Below are 21,022 nucleotides of genomic sequence, written 5' to 3'. Positions count from 1 at the left end.
CTTTAAATATCAAAACAATCATATCTATCAATTGAAATCAACATTTACCAAGACTAACAATCATGTCTTAATCCATAGTCAACTCATAGTCATTAAACATAATACTACAATTGTCACCTATTACACTCTAGTACATGTCAGCTAGCTCAAAGCATATGTGTTAGTACAATCATCTAACACATCAATATCTTAATGTAATAACCCTAATCATCAAGTTACTAGCATATAACAACAACAAGTTATATATCATTCTCATGAACAACATATATCCTAATCATCAATCTAGCTATCATATAGCAACAAAAGGTTAACCTATAACATAATCAACAACAACATATAACATAATCATAAAGTTATCTAGCATAAAGCAACAAGAGTAATGCATAAAACCACAGGTTACTACCAGCCATGACTATCTGACACGTGTATATGGCTACACTAATCAACTAGCATCTATCATGTATGTAACCATAACATCAGTAGACATGAACATAAACCTAGTGTATATAACAATCCATATAACAATGCATTTAGTGATTTGAATATCCTTCTCTATCTCAGTGAACACTTTAACGTCATAACATATCAGTAGTATGATGATCACCTTAATTGCATACAATAACCTCACAATGAATGTCTGACCTACCATATATCCATAAAAAAATGCATATACAACCATACACTCATGAGGACACATCCCAAAACAATGCCCTCAATATTCGCATGGTGACATCATTACAACCATGATCAACACCATGTAAATGCAAGATGCACATGGACTAAATGAATAAAAAACACATATGCAACTAACATGAGTGCATGACCAACACACTACCCATCAAGTCTGAGGGGTGAACCATCCTCTGATACCACTCTGTTGTATTACATATGACCCAAAGAGAGCAAAAACCGCTATAATACTACTCTGTAACACCCTTCTCCCACATCTACTAGAGTAACCGGTCAACCATGGTAGACATGTCATAGGAGGCTACTATAATATGATTCAGCCTCCCAGGTGTCCTTAAGGAAGTGGAATCAACAGGAACACATCAAACATAATTCCACATCATCAGTAACACTCCCAGGAGCTACCCCCACCACTCAAGTATCATGCCCCTGGGTCACATTGAGTTTTTAAGCTATTAAACCTATGGACACTCCCACGGTATGGCCATAACAATGTCAAAAGAGATTTGGACGCTCCCAAAAGCCTGCATCCCTGCATTAAGGTACTATTCCGATAGACCTATGCCAGATTCTGCAATATTTAAGGCACTTTTCAAGCCCAAAAATTTTGGCTAATACCCATAACTTGTTTTAACTTCTACAATCCATTAAACACATGATGACAATACTAATAAACCAAAAACTAACTCCAAGACTAGGCCTGTCCATCCTCAATTGGGACTGACATTCTGTCAAACACTTGGCATCAATACAATCTACAAGAAGGATCACCATCTTCTCCTTTGAACTATTATGACATCAATTAGATCTTTCATCCATCATCCTTTCAGTTACAAGTAAAAGCATGAAATAACCACTAAAATAACCAGTCATATAGCAATGAATATAACCATCATTAAACCATGAAAATAATATTGAGATAATAGCCAATAAATCCACATATAAAAAAGTACAAAAGCAAGAGACCTTAGTTATTATTAAACATAAGCAAATCCAACCAAGTGCAGGACTTCGAAATACCACCCGACCGTGAACATGGCTAAACCAAATCTTTCCTTTAGCCAGTCACCCCCATGCCATATTCTAAGAATAAATGTGCGACATCATGGATAAACTAATCCAAAATCAACTAATGGAATCTAGAGGTTAAACCACCTCCAATGTCATCAAACCGTGATCACACAAAAATCGTTGCTCTGGTCACAAAACGAAATCAAGCTTGGAATTCCATTCGGAATCCATCACTATCCTTGAGGAATTTTTCATCTCCTTGTCTCCCAGGATTTACCATAATTAAATCTCAGATCACTAGGCCCTAAACTGAGATGTCTCCCTTAATATTTACCACGTATCCCACCAAAACCATTCAAGGGATTCCTAGGCCTTGTGGAATGAACCTTGAGACCACCTCCACCCTGGATTCTGAAATCCATCCAGCAATTCGAAATCTCAAAACCAAGATCAACATCCCAACACACCATGGCATACGGAAAAAGGAAAGGGTACGCTGAAAACCACTATCATAACCCGAAAAAACCATACCCTCAACAACAATAGAACCATACACCAACATCCAAAGCCATGCATGTCAAAACAAGGTAGGAAATAACACATGCAAGATGTTACCTACAAGTATTGCTTCTGAAGCAAGTTGATCCTGCTCTTCCTTGCTTGATCTTTTCTTTCCTTCCTTTTCCTTATCCTTCTTTTCTCCAAAGCTAGAGTGCTCCAAGAAAATTCTAAGTGTCCAACAATGAGAGAAAGAGACAGAATAATAAGAGAGATCCAAAACTTAACTGACCATTATATCGCTGACCAAGCCTACCAAATGATCCTTAGAAGATGTTTTATGAATTAGGCCTCTATTTTCTTTATTTTCCATTATTTTCCTTCAATTTTCCTCCTCACATGCAACCTATGGCCTTTCACCATCGTTTTTTCCTAATTTCTTTATTTTCATAAATAAATGTGCCAAAAATTCCTTTTTTCCATTTTAATGCCTTAGCCTTTGCCTTTTCCAATTTCCTTTAGCCATAATGACCAAAATGAACACCTGCACCAGGATCTATTGCCCAACATTGAATTTGGAATAAGTGTCCCGTAACTATGGTATTATTTTTCCTTCATTAACTTTTATAAAATGGAATTTTCACCCGGGTTGTTACAGACAACATAAACTCTATAACCCTCAAGTAATTAGATACCTCCCTACTTAACACACAAAACTAAAATGATTGTCACAATGAAAAACTACGTCAGTCATGCACATTGAAACATACTTACAATCACCAAGCAAGCAAGAAGGCAGCTTAGGAAATATATCCAATGACAAAAAATATGGTTTCTTAACTTACAGTCCTTGTTATTGACAACCATTTACAATGGTTTTGAATGTAATTTGACAAAACTCAATAGAAATATAACTCCATGTTTATCAAAGATCTTTATTCTCATTGTGACTAGGGACTCAGGGATTTTCACCACTTGAGCCACTTCCTAATTTATATCAACAAATTTTATCAAATTTCCATAAAGTAGAAATGAAATAATTCCAGTGTTTTTAGTATATCAAGTTACCTAAAACACATCCAAAAACCCGCTTGTTTTTCTTGGAACATAACAATGAAAAATAAATAATGGTGCATGTGTAATTGGCAGGGATACAAACACAACCATACATGCCATAAACAAATGTGTCAAAAACAAAAAAAATTATATTAGAGCTTCACATACCACTTGAATGCCAAATATTGAACATTGAGTTATTAAAAAACTGCAAATACATAAATAACATAGCTCTATAGGTATCGAATGTAGATGTTATTGACCAAGATGCCAATGCCTAACAATCCATGTTAGGTTATTTCACAAGATATTACCATGAAGATTGATATCAGTTTTCTATTTTTCCTATTAATCTTCTTGATTAAAGAGAAAATAAAGAGAAAAGGGATAAGTTTTCTCTAGATTAGATATTTCCACAATATTTTTGATCTCTAAATATGATTGTCAATATTTCAGTGTAAATATGAACAATGGGAAGAAAGGGAAAGAGCTCCAAATATATTATGGGTTATAAAATACCAAAACAACTATTGTATTACTACCCCTCAAAATCTCTATTTGGTCAAAATAGGTCACAGGTAGTCTAATTTGGTGTCCAATCCACCTGAACTAGATACATGATAGCTTTAAGCATACAATAATTGCATTGTTAATATTGGTTAAATAATAGGGCTAATAATTTTTTGGTGGCTTGTTTGCACAACTAAACTCTCACTCCCTCTTATTCTTGAACTTTTCTTCAATTTGACTATATAATTGTATGTTTATCCTAGAGAGTTGATAATCAAAATCTCCATCTCCAACTGGATTGTTGTGTCATTTCAAGTCCAAATTCATTTCTAAGTCTTAGGTCCCAATTGTTGTTTATAAGTAATGGAATGCATCCAAATATCTCGTGGGGATTTGCTTTGACAATGAGGGAGTTATGTTCCCCACCAGGTATGGAAGATAGTTTCAAATATGGGACTATTTGGTTGTCCTCTACTGTAGCTTGTTGACAACTATTAGCTGTCTTCTATTGTAGATTGTTAAAAATAGTTTCCTTGACTACCACAAATCGTTAACATGGAAAGCCTATTTCAATAGGAATAGGGTAATATTATTTTTATCTGAATAGCTATTAACATGAAATACCATATTCTACAACCTTGGTATCTATCAACAAGAACTCAAATGGATTAATCCAACATCTATTCTTCCTCTCACATGATTGTTTCCTCGAAACTTTTTAATTGAATTCCCTCCTCTTGAGTTTTCTATTGTGTGAGGTTGTTTGAGCCAATGTAAAGGGAGATAATCCATGGGTCTTATGTCTATGAAATAAGAGATTCTTAGCAGGATCTTGTGCTAACAACTAAAGAGCCAATATAACATACAATAGGGTTACACGCTTATTTGTTCTTCTGTAGTAGGAAAATGAACAGAGAATCAAATATATATTTTGTTGTGAGATTAATTTTATAGATAGTGGATGAGAAACACATCATGCTAGAAGAAATTAATGATTAATGATGCAGCTAAATCCTTCTTAATGTTATTATTGACATAATATTTAGTGAGGTATCAATTTTAAATTTTACTTTGGACTACCTTTTGTTGGTCATCTCATTCACAATGGAATTTAAAGAATTTGAGATCATTCAACTACACTTCCTTGTACATTCAAGTTTAATTTGTTAGGAATGTGCCTAATTTTCCTACATTTCCACACCCTGACATACCAAAGATAAATTAAGGTAAAACATTTTATCCCCTCACTCCATTGAATGAAATACACTATTGATGTAAAGCCAATTACCGTCACTTTTCCCTAAAAACTATAATAGATATTCATCACATCTAAAAATCAAAATTGGTCCACATAGGTTGTATAATTAAAATATAGTGTTATTGTATCCCCTCAAACTCCCTAAATAGATCATATGATGTAGCTATTTCCTTCTTCTACTAGACCAGAAGACTCATTATATTGTCATAGAGAGATATCCAATCTTGTGAATCTCCTATATCTTCATTGTCATAGAAAGAAATGAACCTCCTTTTGCATGAGTTATCTCCTCATGCTTGATCCTTCAACATTGAAATCTTTGAATCACATTGAATATTTGAAATAGATCCATAACCCCAAAAATACATTAACACATAAGTTATGTCAAGATTGCTCACGTTTCAAGCACTATTGATGGGTTCACTGCATAGTTCTGGTGACAATGTTGTTTCGGTATCACACCTAACAACATTTAAAAATAGATTCCAGATGATTGCAATTAGAGTGATGTTGCAACTTCATGTGGTTATATTTCAATGTGTAAACTCCTACATGTATTACTTGGTGTTCATGGATCTTCCATTTCCTTAGGTAAATGGTATAGTTATAATACCTCTTGAATTTTGGTTTTTAATTGATTGAGTTTGCAAAGTGGTTATATTTCAATCTATAAGCTCTTATGTGTAGTATTTGGTGTTCATGGATCTTACATTTCCTTAGCTACAGGGTATAATTATAATACCTCTTGAATTTTGGTTTTGAATTGATTGAGTTTGCAAGGTTTGTTAGATCATTGTCATTCCTTCTTAGTTATGCTATGTTGGTTGACAGGGCATTTAGCCATGCCAAAAAAGAATCTGAATAAAGCAAGCTTACTGTGGCATTGAAATAAACATGTACCAAGTTAAAAGGAACGCTTTAAGGAAAATAATGAGAACATATGAAATGTAGGTTGAAATATGTTTCTTAATGTTCACAACCAAGTTAACACTTCTGAAAGGTTATTTAATGTTTCAAAGTTTGAGAAAACTCTGCCTACTAGCAATTTCCATTACATTATGTCGTGTTTAAGTGTTTTTTGCTATGATTTTAATGCAATGGTTTAGAACACGTTTTACATCAAATATTGTTTGTTTTACTAATTGAGAAGCAAAAGTTTGTTGTGTTTTTGAAGTGTTTAGTGTTTCATCAAGCTCGTGGTGAACCTTTGAAGTATATTGCACCAACAAATCTTGTCTGATGTTTTCTTTGAGGGAATTTAAAAACAAGTGAATATTGCAAATTTTATTAGGGTTGTAGCTTATATCAGTAAAGTATGTATCTTCCAATTTTCGCCTCCTTTGGAGATAAGAATACAGAAATAATTGTAGTGCCAATTTCTACTGTCAACTATCAAGCATGCATAAATTAGGAAATACACATTTTTAATTGCTTCAACAAAAGGATTTACATTTCATGCATCACGAATCAGGTTGATCACGTTTTTCAAAATTTTAAAGGAATACATTCAACATCTCCATGCTAAATGTAGAATGATTAAACACGACCACTCCTAAATATTGATTTTATCTTAATGAAAAGATACAATTAATGCCTTAATATGTGATGTACATGCTATGAAGATCCAAAAGGACTAGCAACAATTATTGACATGAATGCCCAAAACCGGTTGCTCAGTAAGACTCAAAAGTGACATGTAAGATTACATATTGTGAAGGACATGGATTAAGACTCTAATTGGGGTAGCTTTAGGTTTTTTCAAATAGAAAAGATAAGAATGGCATTGGTTATCCTGCATGTCATCCACGACTATAAATTCATCCAAAACAATCTATATATATTCATTGTTGCATTGCCATTAATGGGAGAATGTATGAAAAACATCATTGCACTATGTGAGTGGGGTTCTTATATTGTTTCTAGTAGTAATGCTTCTTCATATAGTGGAGGCCCTCATTGTAAAATGGTAGTAAGATTGTCTTTTCATGGGATAGGATGTCACTTAGTTTTCATGTACATGTTAACACCCCTCAAAATAGGTTGTGAAATAAATCTTTTCTTGATGCATTTGTTTAAACATGATTGCTACGTGTTCAGTGATAATTGCACCAAGATAAGAAAGGTGAAATCTACATCCCACAATGGATGAGATGTGTAATTATTATATATAAAAAAAGGGTGTGTGCTATAGAAGAACATTTAGTCATTTTCACGGAGGCAATAGGTGAAACCATACAAGGGTGGTTCAAGGCTTTTAATCCCACAACCCCTTAGGATTCCACCAATAAGACTCGATTTGGGAGCTACAACATCAAAAGTGAAGGATCCATCCATGCTACTAACCATTCGCAAGGACTAGGCCAAGGGGATATCTATGGAAAATGAATCCAGCAAGATTGGCTAGATGAAGAAACTCGAAATGAAATTTAAGCGAAGAATATTTGTTTTACTTGCAAGGAGCCATGGGAGCTAGGTTACCGATGTTTAGGTAAAGGAAAGGTTCACTACAATGAAGTATTTCACAATAGGGATAGTGAGAATGAGACAACACCCAACACAGATCCCATAGACTCTGAATAAGTGCCACCCCCAGGAAACTAGGGAGCCACTTCATAGTACAACACAACCTCCAAGTAAAGAGCTTGTCATTTATGAAGAAGCACCACCCCCAAGGGCAGTAAGAAAGCCACTTCATAGAATTGAAGGATGTAATATCACCACTCTTTTAGGAGTGTCTAAATATCACACATTTAAAATGAAGGGTTCTATACAAGGATAACATGTCGTAGCATTGATAGATGGTAGAGCAACATACATCTTTATTGACACAATCATAGTGGTAAGGACAAGCATCTCGATGCAAGAATTTGATGGCTTTGAAGTAAGGGAAGATGATGGATGTCATATGACATGCACCCAAGTAGTTCCATAACTGAGGATCACTCTTGGTAAGTATACACTTATTGATGAATTTTATGTTATAGAATTGGAAGATACTAACATGGTGCTAGGAGTTCAGTGGTCATACTCACTAGGGAGAATTGTGATGAACTACCAAATGATTGAAATGGAATTATGAGACCTAAAGGGTATCAAGGTAGTTCTGAGAGCCATTACCAATGGTGGTCCCCACTTTTTGACAACACAACAAATGGAGCTTATGCCTAAACAGGGAGAAGTCATTTACATGTTGGCTTGTAGAACTACATGTCACAACTTACAATCCAATAAGGCCAGACATGCAGAATATGACACATTCTTGAGAGAATGGAGAGACCATCTCTTAGTAGAGTACTCCAAGAAATAATTTTTCTTGTGAAATATTGGATTGACTCATTTGGTATGACCAATATAAGGTGGAATATGACATCATCTTCTACAAATATGAGATATATTTTTTCCATAAATGTAGACTTAAGGATAATCTCATGAGGACTACACATAAAAAAGCACCCAAAGGTATTCATACTTATCCCAAGAACTATACACCATCATCTATATGTCACGTTGTGGATACTAACAAGGGCAAAGAAAGAGAACATGTTGTAATTATTGATCCTTCCAGAGGGTTTAAGAAGCAAGGCATATGTCACACTGATTATAAGGGGCACATCAAGCATAAAAAGAGGCACACATTCGCACAAATTTTCTTGGCATGGTCTTAGTTATAGGAAGAAAGGATCTAAACCATAGAAGTGATATGATTTACAAACCACCTTCAACCATGAGGGATTCACTCAATGAAACACTAACATAGCATGTGTGTTCATGGCATACTAAACGATACCCTTAATTTCACTACATATTGAAAAATACCTCTAAAAATCACTTTATTTAACCCCATATCAATACGAACCCAATACACCTTCCCAATTTAAAATCCCCCTACTTTCATTAGAGGTTGTAGGTATTCATTGTTTCATTAACATTTTTATACCCATTTGTATTTATATTCATTTATTTTTATTAACAATGGTAAGAAGACAACCCACCTAGAAATAATAACCTAAATACTAGGTAGCTGAAAACTTGAACTCTCAATAAAAAAGAGGTAGATATAAGTTGGTTGATTTACAAATGCATACTGTGGAAAATGTGAATGGAAAATACATAGATTTGAACTCTTAATTGCATCTATCTTATATTGAATACTCAAAAAGTACAAGCGTCAATTTTCATCTCACTTATAGAATAGGAAGAGGAGAGAAAGTACAATGGATATCTCTACCCAAAGCTAAAATTGATAAATTTGAAACAACATCTAAATTGGAATTAACTAATGTTGTGACATGTTTGTCCTTAACATGTAGGCCCCCTCTTCCAAAAAGTAGTCTATTTCACTCTCTCTTATGGCATGCATGTACCCTCTACCAAGAAATAGTCGATATCATTATTTCCTTCACTTTGATTCAACATGCTTATCACTAATGTAAGGGAAGGGTGCCATATATGTTGTCTTATCTACTGCCCCATCATTGGGAGGAACACTACCTAAAAAATAGGTAAAAACTATTAAAACACACATTACACATAGCTAATAGAAGTATTAGTAATGTGATGCATGTCTATTTTGGAGCAATGCTGCTTGGGAGCGGTAGCATAAATGACAAGCGAGAGTAGAAGTGAGAAGTGGGAGTGGAAGTAGGAGATAGGAGTGATTTTCAAAAACTCCCAGGTTCGGAGCGATTTTGGAAGTGAATTTTATATAATATATAGTTTTATATATTTTGATGCATATATGTAAAAAAAATAATATAGAATGATGCATTTGTGATAAAAAAACATAAAATCATGGATTAAACCATATAACACCATTCACCAAGTAGTTATAATCTGCAGTAACCACAGGTCCACAAATTACAAGTTCTCATTTATATAGCATGTGAGGGTGTACAGAACCAAAATAACATTGAGTGCAATTCATATCTGAAATGAAAATACATCAAAAAATAGGCTCTGGATGGCCTCTAGCATCCAAAAAAATCATGCACATATCATTAAAATAATTGCCTATCATGGAATCCTTGACATTGATAATGCCATTTAAGCATTAACATAAGATAGAAAAACATAGCATGTAAATTCAATATTTTATTTGAGTGACAGGTACATTTTCAATAGGGTCATGATAAACGAGATTGAAAACCAATGTCACTAACATCTAAATACATAGAGGTCTTGGTGTGGAGCTCGAATATTGTCCTACTATGACATCCTTTTTGCCTAATGATTCTGTCTTTTTCCTATATATTTACCACCTAAATAAAGCCATATCTACCAGATTTTGATGAAGGTATGAAATAATATGTCTTCTTGTTAATATTTAACTTTATACCCTATTTTTTTGTTAAAGTTGCAATTGGCTACTGAATCAGTCTATTTCCGTAGCTAAACGAGGTTGATGTAGCTATCTTCATTGTTTGCAAGGTTCTAGAGTTCCAGGTCAGCAGCGAAGGGTGCGGATCGATAGAGGATGGCTCCCTGGTGGATCCCCTCCTACCCCCTCGATTTTTTTTCTAAAATAAGCGGAAGAGATCGTAGTCAAACTCCAAGTCAGCCGCTAGATTAACACAGAACAAAACCTGAGATCAGTTGATACCTTATCGTTTTTCTTTCGAAATAGCAAAACAACGGTTTAGCAATGTAAGTTTAGATAGGATAGAGATATTAGGCATGAATTATCTATACATTTATTCCAAGAGACCTGCTATAAAACTAATGGCTGCATTATGATTTGGGTGCGTCCCAAATGATATAATTGTGAACAGTTTGTGAATTCTGTGTGAATAGAATTGGTTTTTGTGTGCGAGCATTGTGTTGATTGAAAGCTCTGAACTCCTATGAGGAGGTCCCCTACAAATACTGGTAGGTTTTAATCAATTGCAATATGATTTCCTTTAATTCTTTAATTGCTATGTTTTGTGTGACAATGCAACGTAATGATTTCGCTAGCGAGTTGTTATTTGCATAAGAACTTTAATTTTCTTTATACCTAGTTTAGTTTGTCATTTGATTTGCTTTATACCTGGGACAACATGGTCATTTTATTTTCTTATTATCTAGCATAACCTAATTGTGTTCAATTCATAATATATATGTCCCTTAGGTTATGTTGTTTGAGTGAAAATTGAATAAGAGAGTGAGAAGTTCTCTCCTAAACAATTGAGTTCAGACATTATTTCTTCATAGCAGATAGAATAAGTTTCTTTTTTCACTTATATAATTAGAAGCTGGAGCATAAAAATTCAGGATCAAAAATTGCAAAACAATCTAATACAAGTAGAACCACTCTCACATCATCTACAAACTAATTGGATAAACATTAACTCCTAGGAAACTTAACGAATATCCCTTAGAATTATGACACTAATATAATTGAAAAACACCACCTCCACCTTAAGTTTAGATCATAACAAATACATAACAGCCTAATGAATAACTTATAACCACATATTGTGCACCTGTACTTCATCAGTCTACGTAGCTTGGCTGATAATCTATGATTTACAATTCAAGGACATTGAATTGACCAAACATTTTGGCATTGTTGCCGAGGAAGTACAATTAGGAGTATAAAAAAAATCCATCATTAATTTTAAAACATGACATGCGTAGGGATAGAGACTATAGGGGTAGATTTGTAGGATGAGGAATAAGTTTAATTCCCACAAATCCACTCACTTCATATGATTTCAAGATTCGACACCCCCTACTGAAACCCAAATTCCATTTGGAGGTTGAAAAAGACTTCCTAAAGTCTCAAGATTAGAAATTCAATCCAAAACTTCACCTACTTCTTCTATTGAAGCTGTAATTGAAGAAAATCCTACATCCCTAACTACAAGAGTAATCTTTCTATCCCCCACTGGTGAACAAATTTTGGGAGAAGAATTAGAAATTCCTAGTGAAGAAGAGGAATTGGAAACTCATTCTGAGAAACCATTGATAGAGGAAACATAAAGATTAGATGTACACTATATTATCTCTGAAGAATCTATCATGCCTGAAGAAGGGGAAGGAGAAGTACATAATTTCCATGGCGAGAAAGATAGGATTGGATGAAGAGGAAGAGGAAGAGGTAGAATCAGAGGAGGGGGTAGATGCATAGGAAATCAAGATCCTTCGAGATTCCCTATTCTTGATAAAGATACAACCCTCACAATGAAAAATATATCACCCTTGATTCTTCCTAATTTTCATAGGAAAAGAAACGAAGATCCAAAAAAATTTCTCTTCGAATTTGAAGTATTATGCAGATCATATGACTATCTGTAAGATGCTCAGAAGTTAAAATGGTTCCCTGCCACATTAAAAGACTCAACATTAAAATGGTTCATGAGTCTAGGAGTGCATTCTATAACAACATGGGGACAAATGAAAGATGTTTTCTTAGGAAAATATAGAGATCATTGTATGCCTAGTAACCTTAAAGATGAAGTCTTCAAAATGACCCAAAAAGAAGATGAAAATCCTGAAGACTTAGTAGAAATGTTTGTTTATAATGTTAAAAGAGTAAAAATGGATAATTTGGATGAAGAAACCTTAAAAGTTATTTTACTCAGAGTCATTAAAGATGAATGGATATATCACCTTAACCTAACTGGAAAATGAGATATTTCCCAACTACCATTTGCGGATATTTGTGATTTATGTGTACATATATCAAGCGGTAAAGCACGAGTTGGAAGGAGTCCTAGAGACTCTCTCTTTTTGAGAAGAAACAAGTTTGCACTAGGGACAATTAGCAGTGCAAAAATAGGAAATTTGCTTGACACCTTCAAAACAGATATTTTATGGAGCCTAAGTGAAGAGATAGACACCCTCAAAATATAAAACATGAAAAATTCAAAAAATGTTGCATTATCTATCTTCTGTCCCAAATGTCAGAAGGAACATGCTCTAAGAGAGTGTCCCTTAGACTCAAAAGCCATAGAAACCTGTGTCATATGTGTAGATAATCATGATACAAAGGAATGTCTAGCCTTACTAGGTCTTAAGGTTGTATTCAATGATGAAAAAAATCTCAGAACGAGTAGAAACTCTATACTTTATAGCCATAAGAGCATGGAAAAACCCCCAACCAAATCAATCACAAGGATTTAGGCCACAACAATTTTCCCAGTCTTCATAAAGTAATTGGAATTCAGCCTGGCAGCCTTGGGCTCTGCCACAGTCACAACCTTGGAATCAAGGATGTAAAAATCCTTATGGAGCCTATGCCCAATATAAAAAATACTTGCCATCTTACCTTACACCACAATTCTTACCCCCGTCTAACCAAATTCCTTAAGCTAATCAATTGCCACAAGTCCTAGTTCATAATCAAAACCCACAACCTTCCCTACCATTTCCACAAAATTCAAATTAGCTAGCCACTCAACCACTTCCAAATCCTAATAATAAAATTACACAACAACTAGTGTACTACATGGAGGTCATAATCCTCAAACTTATGCAATAACCCCACTAGACCTAACCAATGTCCAATTAAGGTCTGGAAGAGTATTACCAAAAAAACCTCTTGTTGTCATTCGAAAAACAAAATCTGATCTTCAAAAACATAAAAATCAATCGAAAGAAGGGGAGACTTCTCTCCCTCAAAAAGAAAATAAACAAACAAAATAAATTCCAATAGATGCTCCTATCATAGAACAACCCTTGATATCAGTTAAACCACCTTTCCCAGAAAGGTTGAAAATCGATGAAGGAGTAGAGAAACAAATTATCTTGCTTGATTACAATATGATGGATGAATTGAGAAATGTTTGTATTAAGATTCCCTTATTACAAGCCATAAAAGAAATACCAATTTTTTTAAAAACAATTAAGGAATTAAGTACACAAAAACCAGGGCGAAGAAGAAAAGATATAAAAAGAATTCAGTTAGTCAGAAAAATTGTAGAAATTAGACCCAAGAAGCCGCATCGTAAAAATTCACATCAATGGAACTAAAATACCAAACGCACTGATTGATCTAGGAGCAACCATAAACATAATGAGCAAACAAGTTATGGACACACTTAGGCCTCCTAACCTACAATACACACCAACCTTATTGCAATTAGCAGATAGATCTGTTATTAAACCAGATGGTGTGTTAGAATTTGTTTGTGTGTCTTTATATTCTTGGGAATATCTTGTTGATTTCATGGTCTTAACACCTAAGAATAATCTAGGAGGACATCCATTAATTCTAGGAATGTCTTGGTTGGCTACAACAGATGCTTTTATCGGCTGTAGATTAGGCGATATGTTTAACTCAGGTGGAAATTATACAAAGAAATTTACATTATGCCCCCCTGCAATAACAACAATAAATACAGAAACTGATGAATGGATAGAAGATGGAGAAGATACACAACCTATTTTTGTCACTAAACAAGTGAAAGGGGAAGACCAACTTTTAAATTTACTAGAAAATAATGAATCTTCCTTACATTATGAGCATAGTAGAAATGAATATCTCTCATCTAAACAAGTATCATTGTTGTCGATGGAAAATTTTTGGAATTCCTTGATAGAAATATTTCCCGGAAAAACCTTCAATGTCAATGAAAACTTGGAATACATGCAAAAGAAACATTTGATAGAAATTTTACAAAAACATTCTTCTTCTTTTGCATGGGAATACACTGACATGGGAGGGATTGATCCTAAAACTTGCAGACATCATATATACATTGAACAAAATGAAAGACCATTTAGACAACCTTAGCGAAGAATGGACCCAAATATAAAAGAAATTGTTAAGGAAGAATTGCAGAGATTATTAAATGTAAATTTCATCTATCCAATGTCTGACAGTTAGTGGGTTTCACCCCTAGTAATGTCCCTAAGAAGAATGGAAAATCGAGAGTATGCACCAATTACAGGGAATTAAACAAAGCAACATTAAAATACCACTTTCCACTATATTTCATAGACCATGACTTAGATACTTTAGCAGTGAAAATTTATTTTTCCTTCTTGGATGGGTTTAGTGGATAGAAGTAGTTTCAAGAAGCTCCTGAAGATCAAGATAAAACCACATTCACTTGTCCATGGGGAACTTATGCTTACCGGGTACTTCCCTTTGGGTTATGTAATGCTCCAACAACATTCCAAAGGGTAGTCCTTAGCATTTTCTCTGACCTCATCCATGATTGTGTCGAAGTGTACATGGATGATTTCACAGTCTATGGGGATTCTTTCAATGAAGCACTGGAAAATTTGGAAAAAGTATTAATAGGATGTAAATAAACAAATCTCTCACTAAGCCATGAAAAATGCTTCATGATGTTTAATGAAGGAAATATTTTAGGTCATCATATTTCCAGAGATGGAATCAAGGTAGACTCATTTAAAGTTGAAGTCATTACTAAATTATCAATGCCAAGTTGTCAAAAGGATGTTGGAAGTTTTCTCGGTTTTACTTGATACTATAGAAGATTTATAGAAGACTTCACAAAATTTTCATCCCCACTCTTTAGATTACTCCCCAAAGACTGTCAATTCAGTTGGGATTCCAAATGTCAAGTTTCCTTTGAAACTTTGAAAAAGAGAATTACTGAAGCACCTATCTTAAGAGGACCTAATTGGAAATTGCCTTTCCATATCTCAACCAATGCTTCAAATTCAGCCTTAGGAGCTACTCTAGGACAAAAATATCTCACCCCTTATGCCATTTATTATACTAGTCAAAATTTAACTCCTGTAGAGTTAAATTATATTGTAACCAAAAAGGAGTTCATAGTTGTAATTCATGCCATTAATAAATTCAAACATTATATAATTGGCTATGAAACTTTTCTCCACACAGACCATTCTGCGATTAGATACCTAATGAATGAACTGGTCACTAATGGAAGAATAACTAGATGGCTCCTACTTTTACAAGAATTCAACATAACCATTCTAGATAGGTCATGAAAACAAAACACAATTGCCGATTTTCTATTTAGAATACAAAATGAAAACAATGATAAACTTGTAGAAGATAAATTTCATGAGAAATATCTCCTTGCAGTATCTACTAAATCACCTTGGTATGTAGATATTGCTAACTATTGGGCCACAAGAAAAATTCCATTTCACTTATCCCCTGGAGAAAAGAGAAGAATAGTCCACAATAGCACATCCTATTCATCTATAAATGAGGAATTACAAGACAAGACCAGATCTCATCATCAGAAGATGTGTTCGGGAGGAAGAAATACGAAGATACTAAATGCTTGTCACAATGAGCTATGTGGAGGACATTTTTCTGACAAGAGAACTGCTTATAAAATCCTTCTTTTAGGATATTATTGGCCTTCCATTTTCAGGGACACCAAGGAATATGTTAAAATATGTGTCAGTTGTCAGAGAATGGGAAAACCTACTCTTTCAAATGAAATTCCACTGCAACCACAGGTACTGATCGAACCATTTGAAAAATTGGCATTGGATTTTGTTGCACCAATCAACCCACCTTCGAAGCAAAAGAAGTATATTCTGGTATGTATTGATTATGCCACTAAATGGGTAGAAGCTAAAGCACTTCCTTTTGCTACTAAAAATACTGTAGCTTCATTTCTTTTTGAGGATATTTTTACTCATTTTGATGTCCCAAGAGAAATTGTAATAGATTAAGGGACACAGTTCACATCCAGAATAGTGCAGAAGCTTCTGGACCAATATAAGATAAAGCATCGGAAGTCAACTCGATACAATCCAGAAGCCAATGGATAGGTTGAGTCGACAAATAATGTGATCGATGCTATCCTTACAAATATTGTACATCTACATAGGAAATATTGGGTGGAAAAGCTTCCAAAAGCCTTATGGGCCTATGTAATTACATGGAGGAATACTACGGGGCATACTCCCTATGAAGTTGTTTATGGGAAGCAAGTCTTACTTCCAATAGAGGTCCAGATCTAGACCTATAAGACAACAGTCCAATTAGATCTTAACTTGTCAGAAGATCAGAAGCAAATGATGACACAATTACATGAGCTCGATGAAATAAGACAAGAGACCTTCTAAAGGACTAGATTAGTGCAACAACATAGGTCAAGATGGAATGATAAATACATTATAGAAAGGAAGTTTCATCCAGGAGATTGAGCATTGCTCCTTGATTCAAAATTCAAAAAATTATAAGGGAAATTCCAAACTCATTGGCTTGAAACTTATGAAGTTGATAATGTCTTTGACAATGGTATAGTTAGAATGAGGCTTTATTGACAAAGAGAGAACTCATCTACTAGTAAATGGACATTGACTCAAGCTTTACCAGAAACCATTAACAAAAGAGGAATTTGTTAAAATGTTTCAGGATAATTCAGAATTGAAGATGGTTAAGAAGAATTCTTCTTCTTTTCCACCTTAGAAATTTTCATTCAATTTGTTCTTCAATATATATATATATATATGCAAAAAAAAATAAAGAGTAGAATAAAATAAAATAAAGTTTTGTATAAACATGAAAACTAACATGTTGTTGGCATGTTTATATAGAAAATTTAAAGTGAAAACCAATTTGTTGGCACTTCAAATTTTCTTTTCAAAAGAAAAAAAAACAAGAAAGTTCATCTAGTAGAGCCTTCTTTCACTTAAGTTGTAGAATCAATAACTTTCCACAGTTTTGACAACTTTCCATAGCTTGGACAAGTTTCTGCAACTAAAACAAGTTTCTCCATCCTAATAATTTTGAAGTCTATGAAGATGCCTGGTGATCTGGATTAAAGGATAGTTGACAACAAGGTACATGCAGGAGAACAATGGACAACAAATAAGGTTAGCAAAAGAAGATCAAAGGTATGTGTTGCTTTAATTTAACAATAGGGAAGGTTATATAGCACGTATGACTAAGAAGATATAGTACTAATGTGCAATCATTATAACCTAAGGGTAATGGCTGCCTAACAAAATATTATATGCCACCACTTTAAAAGTCATGTCACAACCTTATGCCAAATCTGCCAAATTAATTACCAAATCATAAGTTTGAATGCACCTAACGGTCAGATTCATTCCCATAATCCTTATGATAGCCCATCTGTTTTCCCGTATTCTTACACTCCTCTAAACTTTCACAGCCACTCCATCTTTCCGCAAGCTAGCAAACCCTACCAGCCCCATTTTCTTGTCAGGGTAGCCAATCCTCGAGGAAAAGCATCCTTTGGAATGGGGATAATTGTTCTGTTGGGTTGTGTTATATTCTTTCCATGACTAGCCTGCTTAGTTAACCGGGGGGTTAGAAGGGGCCTAGAGCCCCCCCTTCGTTGCATTGATTGCATAGCGGGGAGGGTGGGGGGGGCGTTCACAGGGGATTTGGGGGGTCGAGTTAACCCCCGTCTATGGGGTCTAGGGCAGTTCCCTAGAAAATTTTGGTTTTGGACCGTACATTAGTTTGGGCGGACCTACCTATGGTTTTGTGCATGTTTTCTGCACATGGTTTTGGACGCGATGGTTTTCGGTCCATGGTTTTGGACGCGATGGTTTTTGGTCCATGGTATTGGATGCTTTGGCATGTATAAATATGTATTGTAACATTGAAGGGAACATAATTAAAAAATCAAGCTGGTAGTCCCGGTTTTGGGATCTAAGGGAAAATATTTGCGTATATGTGTTTTATATGTTATGCTCTCGCATTGTTTATTTTCTGTGTTTTAGAATTCATATGCAGGTAATTTCTGTATGGAGTTAAAACCTACATTTGGTATAAGAGCTGTTTTGGATTCAATGGGACACCTTTGCTACCGAGGGGTTTTTCTCGGGCCTGTGGTAGACCATGTTTAGTGGGAGATCTGTGAAATCGATTCTGGTGGTGAAAGAAGATGACGAGTAGTAGAAATATAAAGATTGAGAAATTTAATGGTCAGAGTTTTGAGTTATGGAAACTGAAGGTGGAGGATCTGTTGGTGGATGAATATTAGTGTATCGCCAGAAATCTAATTTCTATAAACAAGCTGGATGATGCAGGTGTAAAAATAGTGTTCGAGAAGGATACCTACAAGATGGTTCAGGGAGCAATGGTATTGATGCAGGTAGTTCAGATTGGAACTTTGTAAAGGCTGCAAGGTAGCACTGTTGTTGATGGGTGCAACAGTTCTATGGTTCCTAAAAGTGGAGCAGAAAATCTAGTGGTCTCTGGATAGAAGACCATGTTGTGGCATCAAAGGCTTGGACATATTGGAGAGAAGGGCCTTTGAATAATTCATGGTAAAGGTATGGTAGAGGGTATGAGTAATAGCTCTCTGGATTTTGATTTCTGTGAAAATTGTGTATATGGGAAATAGAATCGGGTGAGTTTCCCCTTTGGTGGTAGGAGGGAAAAATAGATATTAGAGCTTGTGCACAGTGATGTGTTTAGACCTGTAAAGGTTCCATCACTAGTTAAGTCTATGTACTATGTATCATTTATAGATGACTTCTGAAGGAATACATGGATATATTTCCTTAAGAATAAATATGAAGTCTTTGACAAGTTTAAAGAATTTAAGGCTCTGGTGGAAAACCAGACAGAGAAGGAGATAAAGGTGCTAAGGATAGATAACAGTGGAGAGTTTTAGAGTAAGGAATTTGAATAATTATGTAAGAAATGTGGTATAGCACGGCAGAAGACTACTCCATATACACCTTAGCAAAATGGAGTTGTAGAAAGAATGAACAAGGCGTTGATGGAAAGGGCAAGAAGCATGCATAATGGTGCCGGGTTAGGACAAGAATTCTAGGCAGAGGCGGTGGAGACAACATGTTACCTAGTCAATAGATCACCTTCATCAGTGTTGGAGGATAAAACTCCACAAGAGGTATGGTCTGGTAAGAAACCCTCTCTTTCACATTTGAGGGTATTTGGATGTGATGCATATGTACATGTTCCAAAGGACAAATGAACGAAGTTGGATAGTAAATCTGAAAAGTGCATCTTTATTGGGTATGAGGATGGTTTAAAGGGTTATAAGCTTTGGAACCCAGTAACAAGGAAGGTTGTGTACAGCCGAGATGTGGTGTTCAGAGTGGTAAAAGATGTTATAAACATGAAGTCCAACCAAAGGAACCTAAGAAGATAGAGTTTGAGCTAAAGGAGGAAGAATCAGACTCTACAACAGAGGAGGAATCAGAAGATGAAGAGCCACAAATTATGGGTGTGAGAAGATCTATTCGAGAAAGAAGGAAGCTAGAAAGGTATAGTCCATCTGCTTTTTGTTCAAATTTTGCTTTATCTATTACTAATGATGATACCAGAATTGTGAAGGAAGCAATAGATTCAGTGGATGGAAAACTCTGGAAAGAGGCCATGGCTGATGAAATGGCATCTTTGCACAAAAATGAGGCTTGGGATCTAGTGGAGTTTCCGGCTGGAAGGAAACCCATTGGAAACAAATGGGTGTTCAAGAAGAACACAAATGCAGAAGGAAAAGTGGAGAAATACAAAGCTCGAATGGTAGAAAAAGGTTACTCCCAGGTGTTCGGAATTGATTTTGGTGATATTTTCTCTCTTGTTGCCAAGGTAGCTTTTATTTGATTACTTTTATCTGTTGCTGCTGCTTTTGATTTTGAGGTAGAACAGATGGATGTGAAGACAACATTTCTTCATAGGGATCTGGAAGAGGATATATACATGAAGGAATCTAAAGGCTTTGTAGTGAAGGGTAAGAAAGAACTAGTATGCAAGTTAAACAAGTCTCTGTATGGGTTAAAGCAATCACCAAGGATGTGGTATCAGAATTTTGATACATTTATATAGGGACTTGGCTTCACTAGAAGCAAAGCAGATCACTTTGTGTATTTTAAATTAATTGGTGACCATGTTATTTATCTGGTCTTGTATGAGGATGATATGTTGCTGGTTGGAAATGACAAAGAAATTATCTAGGTTTTGAAGACCCATTTGTGCTCCAAATTCGACATGAAAGATCTTGGTGCTATAAATTATATTTTGGGCATTGAAATTAAAAGAGACTAGACAGAGAAGAAGCTCTGGTTAAACTAGAGGAATTATGTCGAGACAATATTGCAGAGGTTTAATTT

Source organism: Pinus tabuliformis, chromosome 7 (assembly GCF_031772625.1).
Source record: "Pinus tabuliformis cultivar Carrire ecotype Pingquan chromosome 7, CPIR1, whole genome shotgun sequence".
NCBI classification, from domain to species: Eukaryota; Viridiplantae; Streptophyta; class Pinopsida; order Pinales; family Pinaceae; genus Pinus; species Pinus tabuliformis.
This window is presented reverse-complemented; position numbering follows the sequence as displayed.